Source organism: Scyliorhinus canicula, chromosome 2 (assembly GCF_902713615.1).
Source record: "Scyliorhinus canicula chromosome 2, sScyCan1.1, whole genome shotgun sequence".
NCBI lineage: Eukaryota > Metazoa > Chordata > Chondrichthyes > Carcharhiniformes > Scyliorhinidae > Scyliorhinus > Scyliorhinus canicula.
This window is the reverse complement of record NC_052147.1, coordinates 21,398,708-21,419,106: the sequence shown is the minus strand read 5'-3', so window position 1 is coordinate 21,419,106 and position 20,399 is coordinate 21,398,708.

Below are 20,399 nucleotides of genomic sequence, written 5' to 3'. Positions count from 1 at the left end.
GGTGGATTGACCATGCTAAATTGCCCCTTAATTGGAAAAAATGAATTGGGTACTCTAACATTTAAAAAAATATATTTAAAATAACTCAGACCAAACTAACGAAATCCGCATTTACGCCAGAATTAATCCCTGGTCTGTGCCCAGTTTGTCAATCTCAGTTGGATAAGCTTAAAAATTAGCCTCAGCCCATCCTCCCTAGCTACGGAAGCTAAAAAATCATTCAGGGTTTCCATCCAAAGACACTGTACAGTGATTCCTGGTGGAAGGATATGTCAGCAGATAGCAGCAGAATTGAGTTGGACCCGGTCACGATGTCTGAAGATGTGCCCGAGGAACTATCTCCCAGCACAAGTGATCACCTTCAGGAGAAGAGGAAAAAGAATGGCGAGGAAGATATACAGTTAGTCAAGCCATACCAGCCATTTGAAATACTTAATACTAAACATTTTATTTTTTAAAAAAAATAAATTTAGTGTACCCAATTCATTTTTTCCAATTAAGGGGCAATTTAGTGTGGCCAATCCACCTAGCCTGCACATTTTTGGGTTGTGGGGGCATAACCCACGCAAACACGGGGAGAATGTGCAAACTCCACACGAACAGTGACCCAGAGCCGGGATCGAACCTGGGACCTCGGCGCCGTGAGGCTGCAGGGCTAACCCACCGTGCCACCGTGCTGCCCTATTTATTACTAAACATGAATTAATTTTCATGATAATCGCCTACCATTTCCTGTAATGATTTGGCACTGTGAAGTTTTCACAGTGAAAATAAATTCACGCTAAGCGGTCCTTCCACATGACTCACGTGAAAATTATTTGACTGTAAAAATGTCTTGTTTGACAGAATTTCCGAGCCATGACACAGTGTAGATTAAGAAGAGCATTTGAGGGCTTTCTTTTCTTTTGGCCTTTTTATAAGCCTGATAATGAATCATGAAACCATGTGCAACATTTCATTTGTGTAAGTCATTCCAGAAAGTTCTATATTAATTCTGCTTCTGAAGGCAATGGACATGTAGTTGAGATTGGCAGTGTCCATTAATGGATGCCATTTCAGGACCAAAATGGTGCATGATGTATGGACGCACATTTCTTGCCATCTTGGTAAAGGACAAATAAGAACCATCCTTTACCCACATGTGTCCATTTGCCAAACTCGTGCCTCTGGTCACTGCTTTATGTTGTTTTTCCGGAGAACTAGAATTGATAGCCTCTGAAAAACTAATGCTAAACGCCATGTAAGTAAATAAAGGCAAGTGTTTACCATAATCATTACTACTAGCATTCATGAGATCTCTGACCTCATGCCTGCCTCCAACCTCCAGGCCTCAACCCCTCCCCCCACCAACCCGCCACCCCCCACCCCCATTATCTCTCTTTTGTCTTCGCCCCAAACTCCTCAATATCCCTGAAAGAACCCCCAGCAATTCCAGGGTCTGCAACCTTGGTACTTTATACTCCACCAAACTCCAATCATAGATCACACATTCCTCCTTCAGACCCCTGTCATCTCGTACCTGGAAATTGGAGCAGAGCACTAGCCTGTGCAGGCTCCATCGCAATGTTACCTGAGGCCCAAAGTCAGCAACTCACCTCCTGATCCCACCCCCGACCCCCAAAAGTCTGTCCACCATCTACAAGGCACAAGTCAGGAGCGTAATGGAATACTCTCCACTTGCCTGGATGAGTGCAGCTCCAATAATGCAGCTCAAGAATAAAATAACAAACATTCAACCCCCCCACCACCGACGAACAGCCGGGTGTCCCATCTACAAGATGCACCGCAGTAACTCACCAAGGTTCCTTAGACATCAACTTCCAAACCCACGACGACTACCATCGAGAAAGACAAGAGCAGCAGCCCCGATTGAAAGGCCAACCTGCAGCTGCCAGATGTTGAATCAGACCCACCCTATCACCCTGCACGACTAGCTCTGGTTGGAAGCATACAAAGACATTTCACCACATGACCTCCAACCGCCCCTCCCCCGCCCACCATGCCCCCATCATTGGTCACTCAATATGTCCACATGGTCACGCATTGCTTACCCAGGCCAATTGGAAAGCAAATATAAATGTGTCAGGCGCAGTTCAGAGAAAGTTCACTCGGCAGATACCTGGGATAGGAATGGGGTGCTGGGGGATGGCCGGGGTGGGGGGGGGGGGGCGGTGTGGGGAGGGTGGCGGGTTTGCGAGGGGGGCAGCAGGGTTGTGGGTGGTAGGTGGCATTATCTCATGAGGAAATGTTGGATAGGTTGAGCCTATTTCCATTAAAATTCAAAAGACTGAGAGATGATCTTGTTGAAACGTATAAGACCTTGAGGGGAGTTGACAGGGTGGAAGCAGAGTGAATGTTCCCCTTTGCAAAGGAGGCTAGAGCTAGGGCAAGCACTTTAAAAATAAGGGGTCTCCATTTAAGACGGAGATGAGAATACCTTTTATTCTCTCAGAGAGTTGTGTGTCTTTGGAGCTTTCTTCCCCAGAGTGGTGGAGGTAGGGTCATTGAATATTTTTAAAGTAGCGGAAGATGGATTCTTAATTAACCAGGGAGTCAAAGGTTACTGGGGTAGGCCGGAATCAGATCAGCCATGATCCTATTGAATGACCGAGTAGGCTCAAGGGGACTAATGACCTATTTCTGCTCCTAATTCGAGTAGACTGTTTTGTACTTCATCAAACAGCCTTTTCTTTTTAATCAGTTCCAATATTTTCATACATAGCATAATAACCTTCCCAAGACAATTTGTCAGGACTGTAAATAGTTGGAGACGTAGCAGGTTTTAAGCAAGTACAGACACAGGAATAGTAGAAGGGAGAGGTGAATAAATAAAGAGGGACCAGGTTTTAATGCCCAGTTCATTTCTGAATGGAGGCAGGTGCGATTTATGAAAGGTGGGCAGGACCCAATTCCAGGAATTCTGCCCCCATTCCGTCATGTGAATTTGTTACAGGTGCAAGACAAGGGTGTGGTTAGCGAGCCTGAATGCGAGTTATCTTCATGGTGTTGGGCCCATTATTGTAGGCAAACTGGTTCACAGTACCTCATAACAGTCCTAACCATTGGAGTCCGGAAGCTATTGACAGATACGTTGCAAAAGATGTTGACAACATTGCATGTCATAATTTAGTGCATTGATTGATTGTAGGGTTTTGTTGGGGAAAGGTAAGCGATCATTAAATTGACTACCATTGTGACGGTAGAAATCTTCAGATCCATTAGCGTACATTTTCCACTGGATAAGGTGCTCCTCTGCATTCAACTGTATTGTGATGTACCAATTGGAATCTGTACTTTGATATTTACTTTGATTGACAGCCCAGCCAAAAGCAAAGCTTTTGGAATAGCTGAAAAGATGGCTGCCCTTTTTGATTGACAGCCTGGCCATCTGTTCAGCCTCTGAAGTTGTGAGACAGATGGCCAACAGTTCCACTACTTAAATGTTTTAATGTATTTAGTTCTAGAACTTGTGTTGACACAGTTTTACAATGGAATCTCATTATGAACGCTTAGCTCTGCCCCAAAACCATGATTGAGTTCAGCTGAACAGGGATTGTTGATACAATTGTCAACGCGACTGTGAGTTTTGTTTTGATTAACAGCTTTATGAGCTTCTAAGGGGATTATATTTTTGAAGAGGGTTTTAAATGGTTGTTTGTTTATTTTGACAATTTAATGGTTACTTAAAAGGATTACATATTTTTCAAGTGGAATTTGAATGACTGTGTTTGAGATCTGTAAGCTCTTCAGAGAATTATGCTTTTTAAAGAGGTTTTTGAATGGTTATTTGTTTATTTGGACATCTCAGCATCTCAAAGACTTCCTTATGTTTTTAAATGGCTTATGAGTTTTGTACATAGCGGATACTGAGTGAGCGGGCATGGAGGGTATGGAGTGGGCATGGGTATGAAGGAGGTATGGGGGATATGAGCAGGGAGGGGGTTTGAAGAGGGCATGGAGATGGATTAGGGGATGAGTGAGGGTGAGGTGTAAGGGTTAGGGTGTCTAACATGCATGTAGGGACCTGGGCCAATATTCCAGCCCGCCTTGGCATCCGTTCCTGCCTTAGGTCTGAATTGGGAAGCAGTGACTCCAATGGCAACCCCTCTCCACCACCCACCAATAAAATAATGCGGGTGAGCTCTGCCAATCAGGAGTTGGGATTGCAACCTTGGGAAATGGCCAATCCCGTGATTCCCACCTTGAGGATGAAAATTCAGGTCAAGGTCTGTGACAGGGTATAAGGGAGGAGGGATTCAATAACAAAAGGTGAAGGCAACAGATATTGGTATGGGACAAGTGAAGAGGGATTTGGAGGTTGTGTAAGTGTGAAAAGCAGACGATCTAATTGATCTGCTGGGACACCTGGAAAGTGAAAAGATTAGTCAACATTTTGGGTGTAGGCCTTTTAACAGCCCTGTCTGATTAAGGTTCCTTCCCTGAAACATTAACCAATAATTGAATTTTTTTCGCAGCTTTCATTTTTATGTCAGTTTTTCCTTTCTATCTAGCTCGTACACAGATAACTTTGTAAATTTATCCCAGGAGGATGACATATTTAATAATCTTTATTGTCACAAGTAGGCTTACATTAACACTGCAATGAAGTTACTGTGAAAAGCCCCTAGTCACCACATTCTGGCGCCTGTTCGGGTACTCAGAGGGAGAATTCAGAATGTCCAAATTACCTAACAGCACGTCTTTTGGGACTTGTGGGAAGAAACCGAAGCACCCGGGAGGAAACCAACGCAGACACAGGGAGAACGTGCAGACTCCGCACAGACAGTGACCCAAGCCGGGAATCGAACCTGGGACCCTGGTGCTGTGAAGCAACAGTGCTACCCAGTGTGCTGCCAAGCTGCCCATAATATGTTTTGATTAGTCTCTCTGAGGATATTAATCCTCTTCATTTCCATATGGCCTCTCCTTGCCATTTGTAACTCTGACAAGAGGTCCTTGGAAACCCCTGGGAACGTGTTTGTCTGGGATGTGTGAGGATCTCACGCCAAAGTTACATGATCATAACAACAGCCATGGAAAACATTCAGTGCAGGATGAGAGCCAGACATTGGCCATGTTAATTATATTGCTAACTACATAGATGAAGGGCATTGTTTTATTAAGTAGCTAGAGCACTCCGAAAGAGGGACTGTTGGGGCACTGGGTTGGCAGATATATATAATGCCGCATTCTACAAATAAACCTAATATTAAGAAACATGTGAGTATCTCATTTAACAGTTTACCAACTAGCTTGGGATCGAGTCAACAAGCCTGGCCATGGAGAGGCGGTAGGTTCACTTTCCTGAAGGACATTATTCAATGAGTTGGGTTTTTTTTTTAACAATAATCCAGTCACTTTCATAGTCATTTTCTGGTGCAAATATCCAGATTTAAGGAATTCAGTCTCACAATCTGCATGGTGAAAATTGAGAACCTCGGGGTTGCTGGCCCATTAGCATAATGACTGGACATTTTATTGGTTATTATTAACTGCTGAACTTCAAAGCGCTTCGAAGCTGACTAAATAACAAAGTTATCGCGACAGCACAGGCACTGAATATATTGTGGCCGAACACCAGTGAATGATGAGGTGCATTATAAATGCATTTTAAAAAGATTTGTCCATTTCAGGTCTATTTAGAAAACCAGACGATGCTGATCCAAGGACTGACAACACCTGCGTTTTCTCTGTCTGGCATCACAGAGGGACAGAACGGCAGGATTAACACTTTGCAGAGTGTGGACCTGAACATGTGCAATGTTTATTTTAATTCCTTAGAACATAAGAAATAGGAACAGGAGTTGACCATTCAGCCCCTTGAGTCTGTTCCGAGATTCAATTTGATCATCCTCAGACCACAATTTCTCACCCAATCCCCATATCCTTTGCATCCCCTAAAGTCCAAAACTCTTTCTATCCTTTTGATTATTGTCAATGACTGATGGCATGATCTAACGGAAATGTTTCCAAGTGTGATTTGTGACAGGCTTTTGTTTGGAGTTTCCTGCCGTCTCTGCCGGCGTTTTCCTCGCCATTATCTAACCTTACATATTGGGAATGATCGACCGGCCACGTTGTGCTCTCGCTCGCACACAATGCGACTGGTAGATCCTGGGAGAGGCCTCTCGTAAGCTTCCCAGCAGCCTTCACACTTTGCAGGATATACCCAAGCCCGCAGAGCATCGGAATTGGGATCACGCCGAAAAGAGAGAGACCAAATGGCGCATGACTAATTCGGGTTTAAACCTACTTAGGCGAGCTTCCCGGGAATCTACCAACCTCCCAGGATCTACCAGCCTCCCGAGCGAGGTTGTAGCCGGGCGCCATTCAGTACCGGTCCACACAAATATGGACCAGGTGGAACGGCACCCGGGGAGGGGGGGGGGGCGTGGTGGGGAGTCTGCCAGGCCATCGGAGACTCCTGGGTGGTCAGGGATAAGGCAGGGTGGTTCCCTGGTCCTCCCCCTGGAACATGGGTACCTTGGCACTGCCCAGCTGGCACCTTAGCACTACCACGCTGGGACTGCCAAAGTGCCCAGGTAGCACTGTCAAGCTAGCAGGAGCACTGTCTGGGTGCTATACTGGCAGTGCAAGTGTTCCACAGTGGCACTGCCAATGGCGAGGGTGGCCATGGCCATGAAAGGTGGGTGGAGGGGTAGTTTGACGGGTGAGGGGGTGCATGGCATGTAAGAATGGACGTCTGTGAGGTTGGGGGGGGGGGGAGTGACGGGTGGGTGTCCTGGAGCGGGCCCCAGGGACCCCATAGCAGGGTGTCCTCACTTAGGGTGGGTGTGTGTGGTGGTGCCCATGTGTGTTGGGTGGGGGGGGGGGGGGTGGGGGGGGGGGGGACACTGCCTATGGCTGGAGGTGACCCACAAGCTCATTTAGAGATCGGGGCACCCTTTCAGACTGGCGGCCCAGTCACTGGGTTCAGCTCCCCAGTGCTGAAATAATTCTAAGTGTGGTCTAAACCTGTGAGAAACTCCCCATTGCCCAAAAAAGTGTCCAAGAGCGAAAAGTACCTCCTCAGTCTTAAATGATTAACCCTTTGCCCTGAGGTTATGCCCCCTCAACATTCCATATATTTCAGTGGGATCCCCATTCACTCTTCCAAAACCCAAGTATGGACCTATTTCACTCAATCTCTAATCAAAAGACCTTTCATCCCAGGAATAAATCGTGTGAAGCTTTGTTGCACTGTATTCAAGGCAAATATATTCTCCCTCGGATTTGGGACCAAAGCAGTACACAGTCCTGTAAGTGTTTTCTCACCAAAGTTCGATACAAGGTTTCCTTATTCTCTAACACCCTTGTAATAAATGCCAACATTTAACTTACCTACCCAATTAGTTGCTGTACTTACACGCTAACTTTCTGTGTTTCTTGTACTCGGGCACACAACTCCCTCTGCGCATTTTTAAGTTTGTCATCATTTTAAAAAATATTCAGATTTTCTATGATTTCTACCAAAGTGTTATCCCACATTCTACTCCTTCCGTCACCTTATTACCAACCTACCATTCTCCCCTTGCAGCCTCCTTATGTCTTCCTCACAGTTTACATTCCTAGTTTAGTGTCGTCAACAAACATGTGTATTTTCCTCTTCATGTAAATTACCGATATAGGTTAAATAGCTGAGGCCAGAGCAGTACCAGCATCGCAGCCGGTTTAGCTCACCTGGCCGGACAGCTGGTTCGTGATGCAGACCGAGGCCAACAGCGTGGGTCCAATTCACGTACCGGCTGAGATTATTCAAGAAGGCTCCGTCTTCTCAACTTAGCCCCTCACCCAAGGTGCTGTGATCCTCAGGTTAAATCACCGCCAGTCAGCTCTCCACCCTCAAAGGGGAAAGCAGCCTATGGTCATCTGGGGCTATGGCGATTTTACCTTACTAGCATCAACAACATCACCCACCACATCCTGCCCCTGCACACTGCGTGCCAACTTAAAAATATGTCTAATATCTCACTTTTCCGCCCATTGGCCAACCCTCAATCAATGGTCATGTGGATATGTGCCAGGTGCCTGGGCAGCAGCCACGACTAATTCATTCTGCATGACACACATGTGCCAGATCTATTTAGAGTCCCTGAAGCCCTGAATGAATGGCTCTAGGTGACAAGGGTTACCCTTGAAGAGATGATTTATGACGTCTGTGAACGTGCCCAGAACATAAATGGAGAGGAGATACAAGGCAGCCATGGAGGTATTGAAATCGAGGGTCGGATGCCTTGACATTTCAGTGGGGCATTTCGGTGCATTCCTTCTCATGTGTCGCTGATGACCGAGGTGCGCTGGGTCCTCCATAACCACGCTATCCAAAGAGGAGCTGCCTTGAGGATGAAGGCATGAATGAGGTGAAATCACACAATGATGTTCAGGTGGAAGGCCCTGGATGTGATCACATGGACAGCTGTGAAACTACAGATGCCTTAATCAGGCAGAGGTTTCAACAGTTCAAAAAATCTCAGCTTCAGGGATGTGTGCACGGCATGTGTCCAAACCTTTTTCCACGAGTAATCTGCAACTCATGTCACCATCATGTCAACACACTTATCCTGTCCAAAAATTAACGCTCAAAGCATCCTGCCCGGCGTTGAAATGATAAAGCTTTCGTCTATTTCCCGATACAAGTCCCACAGCCACAGTGTAACATGAAAACATCAACGTGAAATGAAATGAAAATCGCGTATTGTCACAAGTAGGCTTCAAATGAAGTTACTGTGAAAAGCCCCAGGTCGCCACATTCCAGCGCCTCAGGGCAGCTGGTACGGGAATTGAACTCACGCTGCCGGCCTGCCATGGTCTGCATGAGGGACTATGAGGTCTTGAGTTTATTTACAAACTTACAACGATTAATGACATTCACAGGCATTAGCCACTCAGCCACATGACGCACTCGGAAACGAATGTGGAGTCCTATTGAGACATTTCCTAGTGCTTCAGAGTAGTGTTTCCCCCTCACTCTCTTGTAACTGCACTGTGAAAGGCTGCTGATCTGTTATCTCCGTTGTCCTCGGAGACTTTGGTGGGTGTCATTTGTGCGGCCAAGGCCATGGGCAGCCCGCCACGTAAGAAGACTCCTGTTGAACGACAGGAGGAGCTTCTGTTGCTATGGCACCGAATGAGGACTGTGTCAATGGTGAACAGTTGGAGGAGTTGCCGCAACGATCGGGTGGGGAGGGGGTCACGTGATGTGAGCGCAGGAGCAACTGCATTTTTGCTTTTAGTCTTATATTTGATCTTAATGCATAACCCATAATTATATGTTTTGGGGATATATGTCTTGCACTATGTCCCTGGATGATCCTGTCGGAATCCTGGTTGTTATTGTGAATGATGTTTTGGATGGTGCTTTGAGCTCTGTGCTGCAGCTCGCTGGTGTTGAGAATATCCTCGAGAAAATAATGGAAGCTCAAGAGAGAATCCTATTTTTTGATAGAACAATTTCCTTGGTGGAGGGGCTCAGCTTTGGTCCTTGGAAATCTTGCTGTATGGTATCACGTCTATCCTGACTAACTCGGGGTGTAGGGGCCGGACGATAGGTGTTTGTCAGCCTGGTCTCTTGCGAGAAGTGGGGGACGAGTTCCCGACTGATTTTGAGAATTGGTTGCCAAGCTTTTGTAATCTCGATTTGAAGGCTGGGCGATTCACGTTTGATGGAGGGCATTGTATCTGGTCCTCAAGGCCTGGGGTCGGTTAGTGGCTCTGACCACTGGTCTTGTCTTGTTCTGTCCTTGATGCTCATCATGAGATATTGGAGGTGTCTGGTCAGTGAAGCCATCCTAGGGCCTAGGTTCCTAGTCGCCTGGGCATTGGTGTGATGGCATGATGGAGGTGAAGCACTTCGTTTGATGGAACTTTTGAGGGATCCTGAGAGTTGCTCAACAGTCTTGTCATGGCTTTAGCCTTTCCAAGCAACATGGATGGCATTAATATCCTGCAGTTCATTAATAATCCTGGACTTTATTCCCTTGTGATTATGCTGTTGATTTCATGTATTGTCTTTTTTCCCGACAAGGGTGTGCGATATTTGAGCACGACGGCAAGGGTCACCTATTATCCTGTTTTGGTAAAATCCATATTGGGTAGGTAAAGTGATATGTGGTTGTGCACAGTCTTGCCCTTTTTTAATGTGCCGTATTCCTTGCATTTATGAGGAGGGAGTGTATTTTGGACCCGTGGCCTCGTTTACTGAGAAGGTGAGTAGAGCCACAGCGGGGTGATGGGTGGCTGGTTGCTGTGGTGGTGGGTGGAAGCTAAGTCCTCACGTGGGGTGAGGAAAGCCCCCAGTTATGACTAATTGTATCACATTTTATTTTACTTTTTATGTTACTTTGATTCTTGAGAATATGTGCTCATCTCCTACGAAGATCCCAGACCGATCATGTATCCTGAAGAGGACTGGGTTCCTTGTGATTCTTCATTGTGATTCTTCATTGTGGGAGGAAACCGGAGCACCCGGAGGAAACCTACGCAGACACGGAGAGAACATGCAGACTACGCACAGTTATGTCATGTGGTATATTTAAAATATCCCTTTGGAACTGGGGTTCCCGTAAATTTTCTTTGTAATTTTTTATTTTTGTCTTGCTGGGTTTAAATAATTCATGATTGGATCCTGTAAGAGTAAAGGCAGGTCTGGGATCCAAGTGTAAGGGGTTATAGTGTGTTATTGGTGCCTCTTGTGTTGTTGGAGTTGAGGGAAATATGTTCTGGTGAGCACCAGAACATGCCGCAAAGATCTTATATTGAATTCTCATGGTTGCTGCAAGCAATCGACGTATGGGAAGGTGTGAACCATCTTACCATGTTTTCATGGCCTTAGCCTTTTCTCCCTGGTTCTTTGGTAGTTCATATAGAAGCACCAAGTTGAGTCGAACGATTGTGCTGGGCCAGTTAAAATCCTGTTCTCCTGTCCCTTTCTGTATCTATGAACGTTGAGAAATTTTTGATGAGTTGTACCATTTCCTTGGTTTTGTTCGGTTATTTGTTAAAATGGAAACTGTCAATAAAATACTTAAAAGAAAAAGAAAGTGTTTCCAGATGTTGGCAGCTACTGCTTATCCTCCACCATTTGGTCAGTGTGATTATCCATGCCTTCCCATGAGGTTCCAGGAGCTGGGCCTGTGGCCAGGCTTCAGGACCCCCTCTGTCACGCTGGCTCTGGGCCTCTGAGCCATGGCAATGGTGTGTAGGTCGGAGCACATACCAACAATTGTATCTGCAATAGACTCAGTTTTCCCATCCAAGCCAGTCGCCGGTCTGTCCATGGTGGAAGCTTGGAGCTCTGAAGAGTGGGTGATGGCAGTGCATGTTCTGGCTTGGATGGACACCTCCACACTCCAAGCAACCTCTCTGTTACACCCGTTAAATACTCACGGACTTCGCACTGGAAATCTCTGGTAATTCTCATGAGGCTCTTGAGCCTTTTCTGGCATTGAGACCAGGGGCGGGATTCTCTCAGCCCAAGCTGGGCCGGAGAATCGCCGGGTGCGGATCGCGCCATGCCGCCCCGACGCCGGTCTGCCGATTCTCCGGAGAGCATAGAATCGGCGCCATTGGCGCTGGCACCATTGGCGCGCCGCCGGTCGGGGGCCGCTCTACCCGGGCCACCGAGCGATTCTCCGCCCGGCTGCAAAAGAAATCCGAAAAGTCCTGTCGGCACCGTCCATGTGTGGTCTTACCCGGCGGGACCTCGGCGTGCATCCACCCGGGGCGGCCTGTTGGGGGGCAAGGGAGTGTCCGACCCTGGGGGAGGCGCCGCTGTGGCCTGGCCCGCGATCGGGGCCTACCGATTGGCAGGCCGGCCTCTCCGGCTGGGGGCTTAGTTTGCTCCGCGCCATCCCCTGTAGATCTACGCCATGTTTCGTCGGGGCCGATGCTACAAGGAAGCCACCGTGCAGGCGCGCAATCGCACTAGTTGCGCTGCGCATGTGCGCATGGGCACCGGACGCAGCGCCCATGCGCAGACCCGCGGCGCCCATTTGACACCGGTATCGGCAGTTGGAGTGGCATGGGTCGTTCCAGTGCCATGCTGGCCTACTGAGGGGCTCGGAATCGCTGCTCCTTGGTGCCTGCTGGCGCCGTCGTGAATCGCAATGGCGTTTATGATGGCGTCAACACTTAGCCTCAGGATCAGAGAATCCTGCCCCAGGTTCTGCTCACCAATGCTGCTGATCTCCACAGCTACCTCCTCTCAAGGAGCAATTGTTTTCCAGTTTTTCCTCTTGTGTCTTTAAAAGCTCAGACATTTTCACCAGTTTATTGCTCAATGGTTTTACCCAGGTGCCCTTAATTCCAAAACGAACAACGGACAAAGCAGGTTCACGATTTAACGCAATTTTATTCACAATTCTCTCATTCACACAAAATATGACAAAGACTCACAGCTGAGCTCGAGGTATTACCCTCACTTGGTGAAGGAGGCTGGTCAGGTCACAATCACTCAATGTGGATATCTTCTCTGGGCTTTGAAACCCAGAGTGCCTTCTCCTTGCGATGGTTGTGCCTGGGGGATTCCCAGGTTATCGCTGAGGATCTGTTCCAATGTTCCTTCCTTTATACTGATCTGCTAGCACTGAGTCATAGGTATACGCCCACAATGGGTTATTGTCCCATATAGTTCCCACCTTGTTAATGGGAAAAAACAGGATACTCCTGTTTATCCACAGTGTTTCAATCAAGATCCATTGTTCTCTGAAACACCCTCGTCCGACCAGCTAACAGATTATTATGAAGTCTGATGGCTTCTTTTGTCTGTTCTTCGTCCTGCTGCAAAGTTGATCACCTGTGTCTGGAAATTTGTTACATATTCAGAGCATGGTGTTGTACTTTTGTGGAAACGTGTGTTGCTCTGTTTATCTGGTTATAAATATAGCGGTCAATATGGTCGCCTTCCTTAATCCTAATTACGTTTGCTCTAGGGCCGCCAGGTATCTTTCGATACCGCCACAAATTTCAAACCCGAATATTGATCAAAGAACCAATGTACCAGTTAGTTAGTTCAAAGTCAATACTATTTATTTACACACACAGTAATATCTACCCATGCACAATATACCACAAACTAAACTATCTCTAACGCTAACGCCTATACTTAACTTTGGGCGCCCACTCAGTCAGAGGAACAATTGCTGTTGTTCGGATCAGAGGCTGTTGGCTTCGAAGAGGTACAGGAGAACAGCTAAGGTCGTCTGTCTGATGGTGAGTGTTGACCTTGGACTTACCTGCTTCTGGTGCAGCTGGTGAACGGGTCTGTCCGCTTTGAGAGCCGAGTCCAAGAGAGCAATTCTCTCTCGGGGGCTTCTTCTTATACTCAAAGGGGCTTCACGCGCTTTTGGGCGGGCCTTGAACTTGGCCCCGATTAATTGGGCCGTATCTTGATCACTCGTATTGATCTTGACCAATAAAGGGGTGGGTGCCCTGATGGCTGGGCGTGTCTTTGGTGGCCGTTGACCTTGCTTTGTTTGTGTCTTTCTGGCACTGAGATGTCTACTATAGTATCGGTTACTTGAGTGTCATTCCTTTGTTCCCGGAGATGGGCCATCAATATGCTAATTGCCTTACAGTTTCAGTCTCGTCTAGGGGCTGTGGTTCCAATACGCATACAGGCTCTGTGCTTTCTTAGCATTGTCCATAGTTCCCTATAGTCTTTCCAAACATCCATTTTGTATTCTGGAAGTGGCCATCCCAGATGGCTACACGTGAGTGGGTAATCACAAAGTCCATATAGCGATAATGAGTTTATGTGTTGACTTGAGCGCTCTTGCAGACAGCTAGTATCAATTCTAGCCAGGACCTCAGTTGGCATGTTCTCTTCCTGGCCTGTGTGTCTTGTCAGCCTGTTTTCAGTACCATATTCCCTCCTCTGATCCCATAAGTGGAAACCCATGGGATCACTAGTCTAGTAACCTTATATCCCAAAGTGAGTCCAAGATACATATTTTCCTCACAATATTAAAGCTTCTTCAATTACATATGTACAAACCAATTCATTTAGCTCAGTGGGCTAGACAGTTGGGTTGTGAAGCAGAACAATGTCAGCAGTGCGGGTTCAATTCCTGTACCAGCCTCCCCGAACAGGCGCCGGAATGTAGCGACTTGGGGCTTTTCACAGTAACTTCATACTTGTGACAATAAAAGATTATGAATATTATGTCTCATTACCGAATCCACATTTAATCAAACTTCCATTTGCCTTTTTTCCATCTTTTAAACATAATCATCATAAACATTTGATATATGGTAACAAGAGCAACAGTAATAATAACAATATGCAACATGACCTGTATCCAAGCATGTATTTCCAAATTAAAGCCCCACTTCCAAATATTGTTCCACCAAGTTTAAGGTTTTGACTCCCATTCCCTAACCCCAGATAATTAAGTGATGGAAGAATCCCACCATCATTGATGCTCCCCAAATTTAACATTATTTCCCCACCTGTCGATCACTTCACTCATGATCACATAATACCTCTTATCCTTTTAAAGAAAGTCGTTGATTTCTAAACTATTTGTAGTTAAATACACAGAATTAAAACAATGGATTTTACATGTTCAAGTTAGCATTTACTCAGTACTGGTAATACACACACAAATAAAACCCCAAATATTACTTTTATACAATATCCCAGATTCAAATGGTGGCATCGTAAGCTGAGAATGTTTAATTTATCTCCTTTCTCACGACAAAGGAGGTTTTGAAATTCAAAAGCCCATCTAGACCAACTCCTATTGCCCCTTATTTGTCAAAAATTTAAATTTGTTTGTTATTCACTTTTATATGAGTTGCTATTTTCATTTAATTGCTATTTAATAAATTAGATCTCAAGAGCAATTATATCAAGGCATGGTAGTTTTTAGAGAAGTCAAATGATCAGACATTGCAATTGGTGTGGAAGTTAATTGTGACTAATCACAAACACTTTAATTCAAAGGGCAACAGCAAAGTCTGAATGAGTTAACCCTTTCCACAATAGGACCGGCCTTTATGTCCCCATTGTCACTCTGTCACATTGGAAGTCTTGAAGCTGCTGGACCTGTTGGCTGTGATTCGTGATTCATCTGCATTTAAAACAAAAGCTCAAAGATAAAGTCGGCTTGGAGCCAAATTAGTTAATTTGGTTTCTATGTATCTGTCAATTTTTTTTATTCTAAAAAATAAATTTAGAGAACCCAATAATTATTTCTTTTTTCCAATTAAGGGGCAATTTAGTGTGGCCAATCCAGCTAACCTGCACATCTTTGGGTTGTGGGGGTGAAACCCACGCAGACACGGGGAGAATGTGCAAACTCCACACGGACAGTGATCCAGGGCCGGGATTCGAACCCGGGTCCTCAGTGCTGTAATCCCAGCGCTAAACACTGTGCCACGTGCCGCCCTGTATCTGTCAATTTAAAAGAAAATTAAAATCCATAATCTTCGCCATGTGAAAATTCCCAGTCAGCAAATTTCATGTGTCGTGAACTGACAGAGAAAATAGTGAAATCTTTACCAGTTGGGAAGAAAAACAGAACAAAAGTTTTCAAATGTAGTTACACCACCACTGTCCTTAACAAAGGCCTCATGGCGCCGAGGTCCTTGATTCGATCCCGGCCCCGGGTCATGGTCCGTGTGGAGTTTGCACATTCTCCCCGTGTTTGCGTGGGTTTCATCCTTCAGCATCCTACGGCGCTGAAGAAGCAACTCCACGTGTTTCCCACCCGGAAACCATGGATGAACAGGGATATCCACTGCTTGCTGAAGTTTAGATCTGAGGCGTTCAAGTCAGGCGACCCTGACCTCTACAGGAAAGCCAGATATGATCTAAAGAAATCCATCAAAGATGCCAGAAGACAGTACCAGACCAAGCTCGAGTCCTAGGCTAGCTACACGGATCCCCGCCGTCTATGGCAAGGTCTGCAAGACATAACTGGCATGTAGATGAAGGCATGTAAAATCGTTGGCTCCAATGCACCCCTCCCTGATGAGCTCAAACCATTCTATGCCCGCTGTGAGCAAGAGGTCAGCGAGAGCAAGTCCCCCACCCCAGAAGCCGCGGATGAACTTGTATCTGAGATCACCACTGCAGACGTCAGAGCAGCCTTCTCGAAGGTCAACCCACAGAAAGCCACTGGCCCGGATGGGGTACCCGGATGAGCACTCAGGTCTTGCGCGGATCAGCTGGCGGGGGTATTCGCAGACATCTTCAACCTCTCTTTACAACAATCTGAAGTCCCCACCTGCTTCAAGAAGACGACCATCATCCCTGTACCAAAAAACGTCAAGCCGCGTGCCTTAATGACTATCGTCCAGTGGTTCTGACATCCATCCTCATGAAGTGCTTCGAAAAGTTAGTCATAGCACGAAGTGCTTCGAAAGGTTAGTCATGGCCTCACGGATTGCCTTGATCCACTACAGTTCGCCTACCGTTGCAACAGGTCCACAGCAGACACCACCTCCATGGCCCTGCACTCTACCCTGGAACACCTAGATAACAAAGACACCTATGTCAGACGCCTATTTATTGACTACAGCTCAGCCTTCAACACCATCATTCCAACGAAACTCATCTCCAAACTCCGTGGCCTTGGCCTCGGCTCCTCCCTCTGCGACTGGATCCTAAACTTTCTAACCCACAGGCCACAATCAGTAAAGATAGGCAACAACTATCTCCTCCACAATCATCCTGAACACCGGTGCCCCACAAGGCTGTGTCCTCAGCCCCCTACTATACTCCTTATACACCTATGACTGTGTGGCCAAATTCCCCTCCAACTCGATTTTCAAATTTGCTGATGACACCACCGTAGTGGGTCGGATCACAAACAATGACGAGACAGAGTACAGGGATGAGATAGAGAATCTGGTGAACTGGTGCGACGACAATAATCTCTCCCTCAATGTCAACAAAATGAAGGAGATTGTCATCGACTTCAGGAAGCGTAGTGGAGAACATTCTCCTGTCTACATCAATGGGAACGAAGTAGAAAGGGTCGAGAGCTTCAAGTTTTTAGGTTTACAGATCACCCACAGCCTGTCCTGGTCCCCCCATGCCAACACTATAGTTAATAAAGCCCACCAACGACTCTACTTTCTCAGAAGACTAAGGAAAGTCGGCATGTCAGCTACGACCCTCACCAACTTCTACAGGTGCACCATAGAAAACATTCTTTTTGGTTGTATCACAGCTTGGTATGGTGCCTGCTCTGCCCAAGAACGCAGGAAACAACAAAATGTCATGAATGTAGCCCAGTCCATCACGCAAACCAGCCTCCCATCCATTGACTCTATCTATAATTCCCGCTGCCTCAGAAAGGCAGCTAGCATAATTAAGGACACCACGCACCCCGGGCATACTCTCTTCCACCTCCCTCCATCAGGAAAAAGATACCAAAGTTTGAGGTCACGCACCAACCGACTCAAGAACAGCTTCTTCCCTACTGCCATCAGACTTTTGAATGGACCTACCTCGTATTAAGTTGATCTTGTCTCTACACCTTGCTATAACTGTAACATTATATTCTGCAGTCTCTCCTTCCTTCTCTATGTATGGTATGCATTGTTTTACAGCATGCAAGGAACAATACTTTTCACTGTATACTAATACATGTGACAATAATAAATCAAATCAAATCAAACAACCCAAAGATGTGCAGGGTAGGTGGATTGGCAATGCTAAATTGCCCCTTAATTTGAAAAAATGAATTGGGTACTCTAAATATATAAAAAAAAACAAAGGAGGTAATCGAGCACATGAGCTCGTTAAAGAAAGAACACTCGCCTTCAAGTTCCAATTTAGATTCCTTTCTTTTTTTCCACTTTTCACCCTGGATTATGCCAAACTCAATCTAATCATCTCCAAATCCCAATTTATATACTTTAATTTTTTTTTTGTTTTCCATTTACTTTTTGAGAAATGTGTTCCAAGTAATTTCCACAATGTTGATCATTTTTGCTCTATGTATTTTTTTTATTTTTAAAGAATTTCAAACACTTTTCAAATTACACTTTAAATCCAGTTTCTAACTCCCTTTTGATTTAAAACTCCATTTTGCAAAATCACCATTTAAGGAGAACAACATTAAAACAGTTAAGTTACAATAACCATAAAGGAAATCCACACAAATATTTTATTAAACGTACACATACACAAGCTCATTTATCCACAGAGGCTGAAGGAAAAAGAATACAAGGCATGTTACTTTCATTCAATCTCAGCAAACTGCAAATAAAATGAGAATTTTAGGTAAAACAAAGGAAGAGGATTAAAATAATAGTCTTCATTCTTCTTTCTTAAGAACTGTAATTAAAACTCAAAGAAAAGGTAAATTCTCTTGTGTGGTGAATGTACATAATGTAATTCACACTGTATAGTATTGTGTCCTTGTGGGCTCTGTCTGTGAGCCGTTGCGCGGCTCTGCCCACAGGGGGAGATGAGGAGCTTGTACAGGGCTCCACCCTCGGCCCCTCCCATTGCTCCGCCCACGGCCCCTCCCACTACTGGAAGTATAAAGTGCTGCAGCCTTGTGAGTCTGCCCTCAGTTCTTCTGGTCGCAGGCAGGCTCAGTTGTAAGTCTATTAAAGCCAGTTTACTTCCTATCGTGTCTCGAGTGAATTGATGGTCACATCATCTTGCAAATATATATACAGTAAGTTTAACACTCTTCTGCAGCCACACAGGTCTTTTCCATTGCCCCAGAATCACCACTGGCCCACTCGAACAATTGCTTTCCTGTTTTTCCTGCTCCTCATTCGACCTAATTCAAAATACAACTGCATACTTACATTAAACAAGCAACTTTGAAATAACTATCAAAACCAGACCACAGAGGATTAACTCAATGACACAGGCACTAGAAACAGACTCATAGACAAGGAAGAATCACACACACAAACAGACAAACATCAATGTAACAAACACAAGGGGCGTGATTCTCCATCCAGCGATGCCGTTACCACGAAACGCAAATGGGCGAAGAATCGCGCGTGAGCTGAAAATCGTGGCCGGCGCCATCACTGAACGGAATGTCATGCTCCAGTGCTTCGGCGTTCTACTCCACACATACAGTAAATGCTGTTGGCCTATCATTAACGGGCCCGACCCGGTATTCTCCGGAGCCTCCACGATGCTCCGCCTCCTCTCGGAGGAATTACCGACGGCGAGTTTCACTTGTGGTTTTAAAAATCTGGTAACAGGCGCCATGGCTGCTGAGGGAGAGAGAGGACGTAGGACATGTCCCCAGAGGAGAGACCCCCCACCCTCCCGAACCCCTCCCCTCTGGACTGGGGTATCCAGGCACAGACCGGCAAGGCACTCCAACCCCCACTGCACGTCACCAACACCCCCACGCCCACAACCGGACACCACCCGCCGGCAGGGCATCGCATGGCCCATCCAACGGAGACGCCTAAAGTATGCCTACAGGACAGGGGCCGCAGAGTGTACCCATGGAATGGGTGGCGCCAGCCACTGGTACCCCTGCCAGCTGGGACGGTTGCCAGGGCCAAAGACCCCCGCGGTGCCAGGCACCAACTAGGCCAGGGGTGTGGTGCGGAGGGCAGACTGCTGGAGAAAGGGCCGGGTGTTGCTGCTAGGATTGGAGAGGAGGGCAGGGGGGAAGGGGACATGCGGAGGCAGGGACTGCAGTGCAGGCCGGGTCCACCATGTAGCCTATTGGACCTGGTTGGCTATGGAGGTACATACCACACTGGACATGCCTGCATTTCACCTCCTGCAGACAATGGACTTCGGAGTCCAACCAGGAATTGTGGCCTTCATCCGAGCTGCCGCAGCCCTCGGGAATGCACTGAAGCTGCACAACTAAGAGCTGCTTGGAGAGGACCATTCAGACCAGAGCCTGCCCCAGAGGAGGCAGCCAGTGAGAATGGAGAGCTGGCCACCCAGCAGACCGAGGAGGAGGTGGGAAGGAGGCGCTGCATCAGGCCTCCTGTGTACAGGCAGTGCCTGTCAATTGAGGAACTGCCGGACCAGGCATGTTGCCGAGGGCTCCGGCTGAGCAGGGGGACCGTACGGCATATCTGCCGGATCATGGCGCACCTAGAACCATGGGGGAGGATTCGTTTTCCTGGTGGCCACCAAGGTGATGGTTGCCCTGGACCTTTACACAAAAGGTGTCCTCCCTGGCACCGAGTGTCAAGGATCTCACAGACCTCGGTGCACAGGTGCATCCGCGGTGCCGCGGAGGCCCTGTATGTCAGGTTAGTACTATGCATCAAATTGAATGTGGACCAAGCCCACCAGGGTTCCTGGGCAACGGGATTCGTCACCATCACCGGGATGCCCCTTGTCCTGGGCATGATTAACATGATGCATGTTCCCCCGCGAGTATCAGCTCATGACAGGCCGGTCTTCACAAACCGAAAAGGTTCCACTTCATGAACGTGCAGCT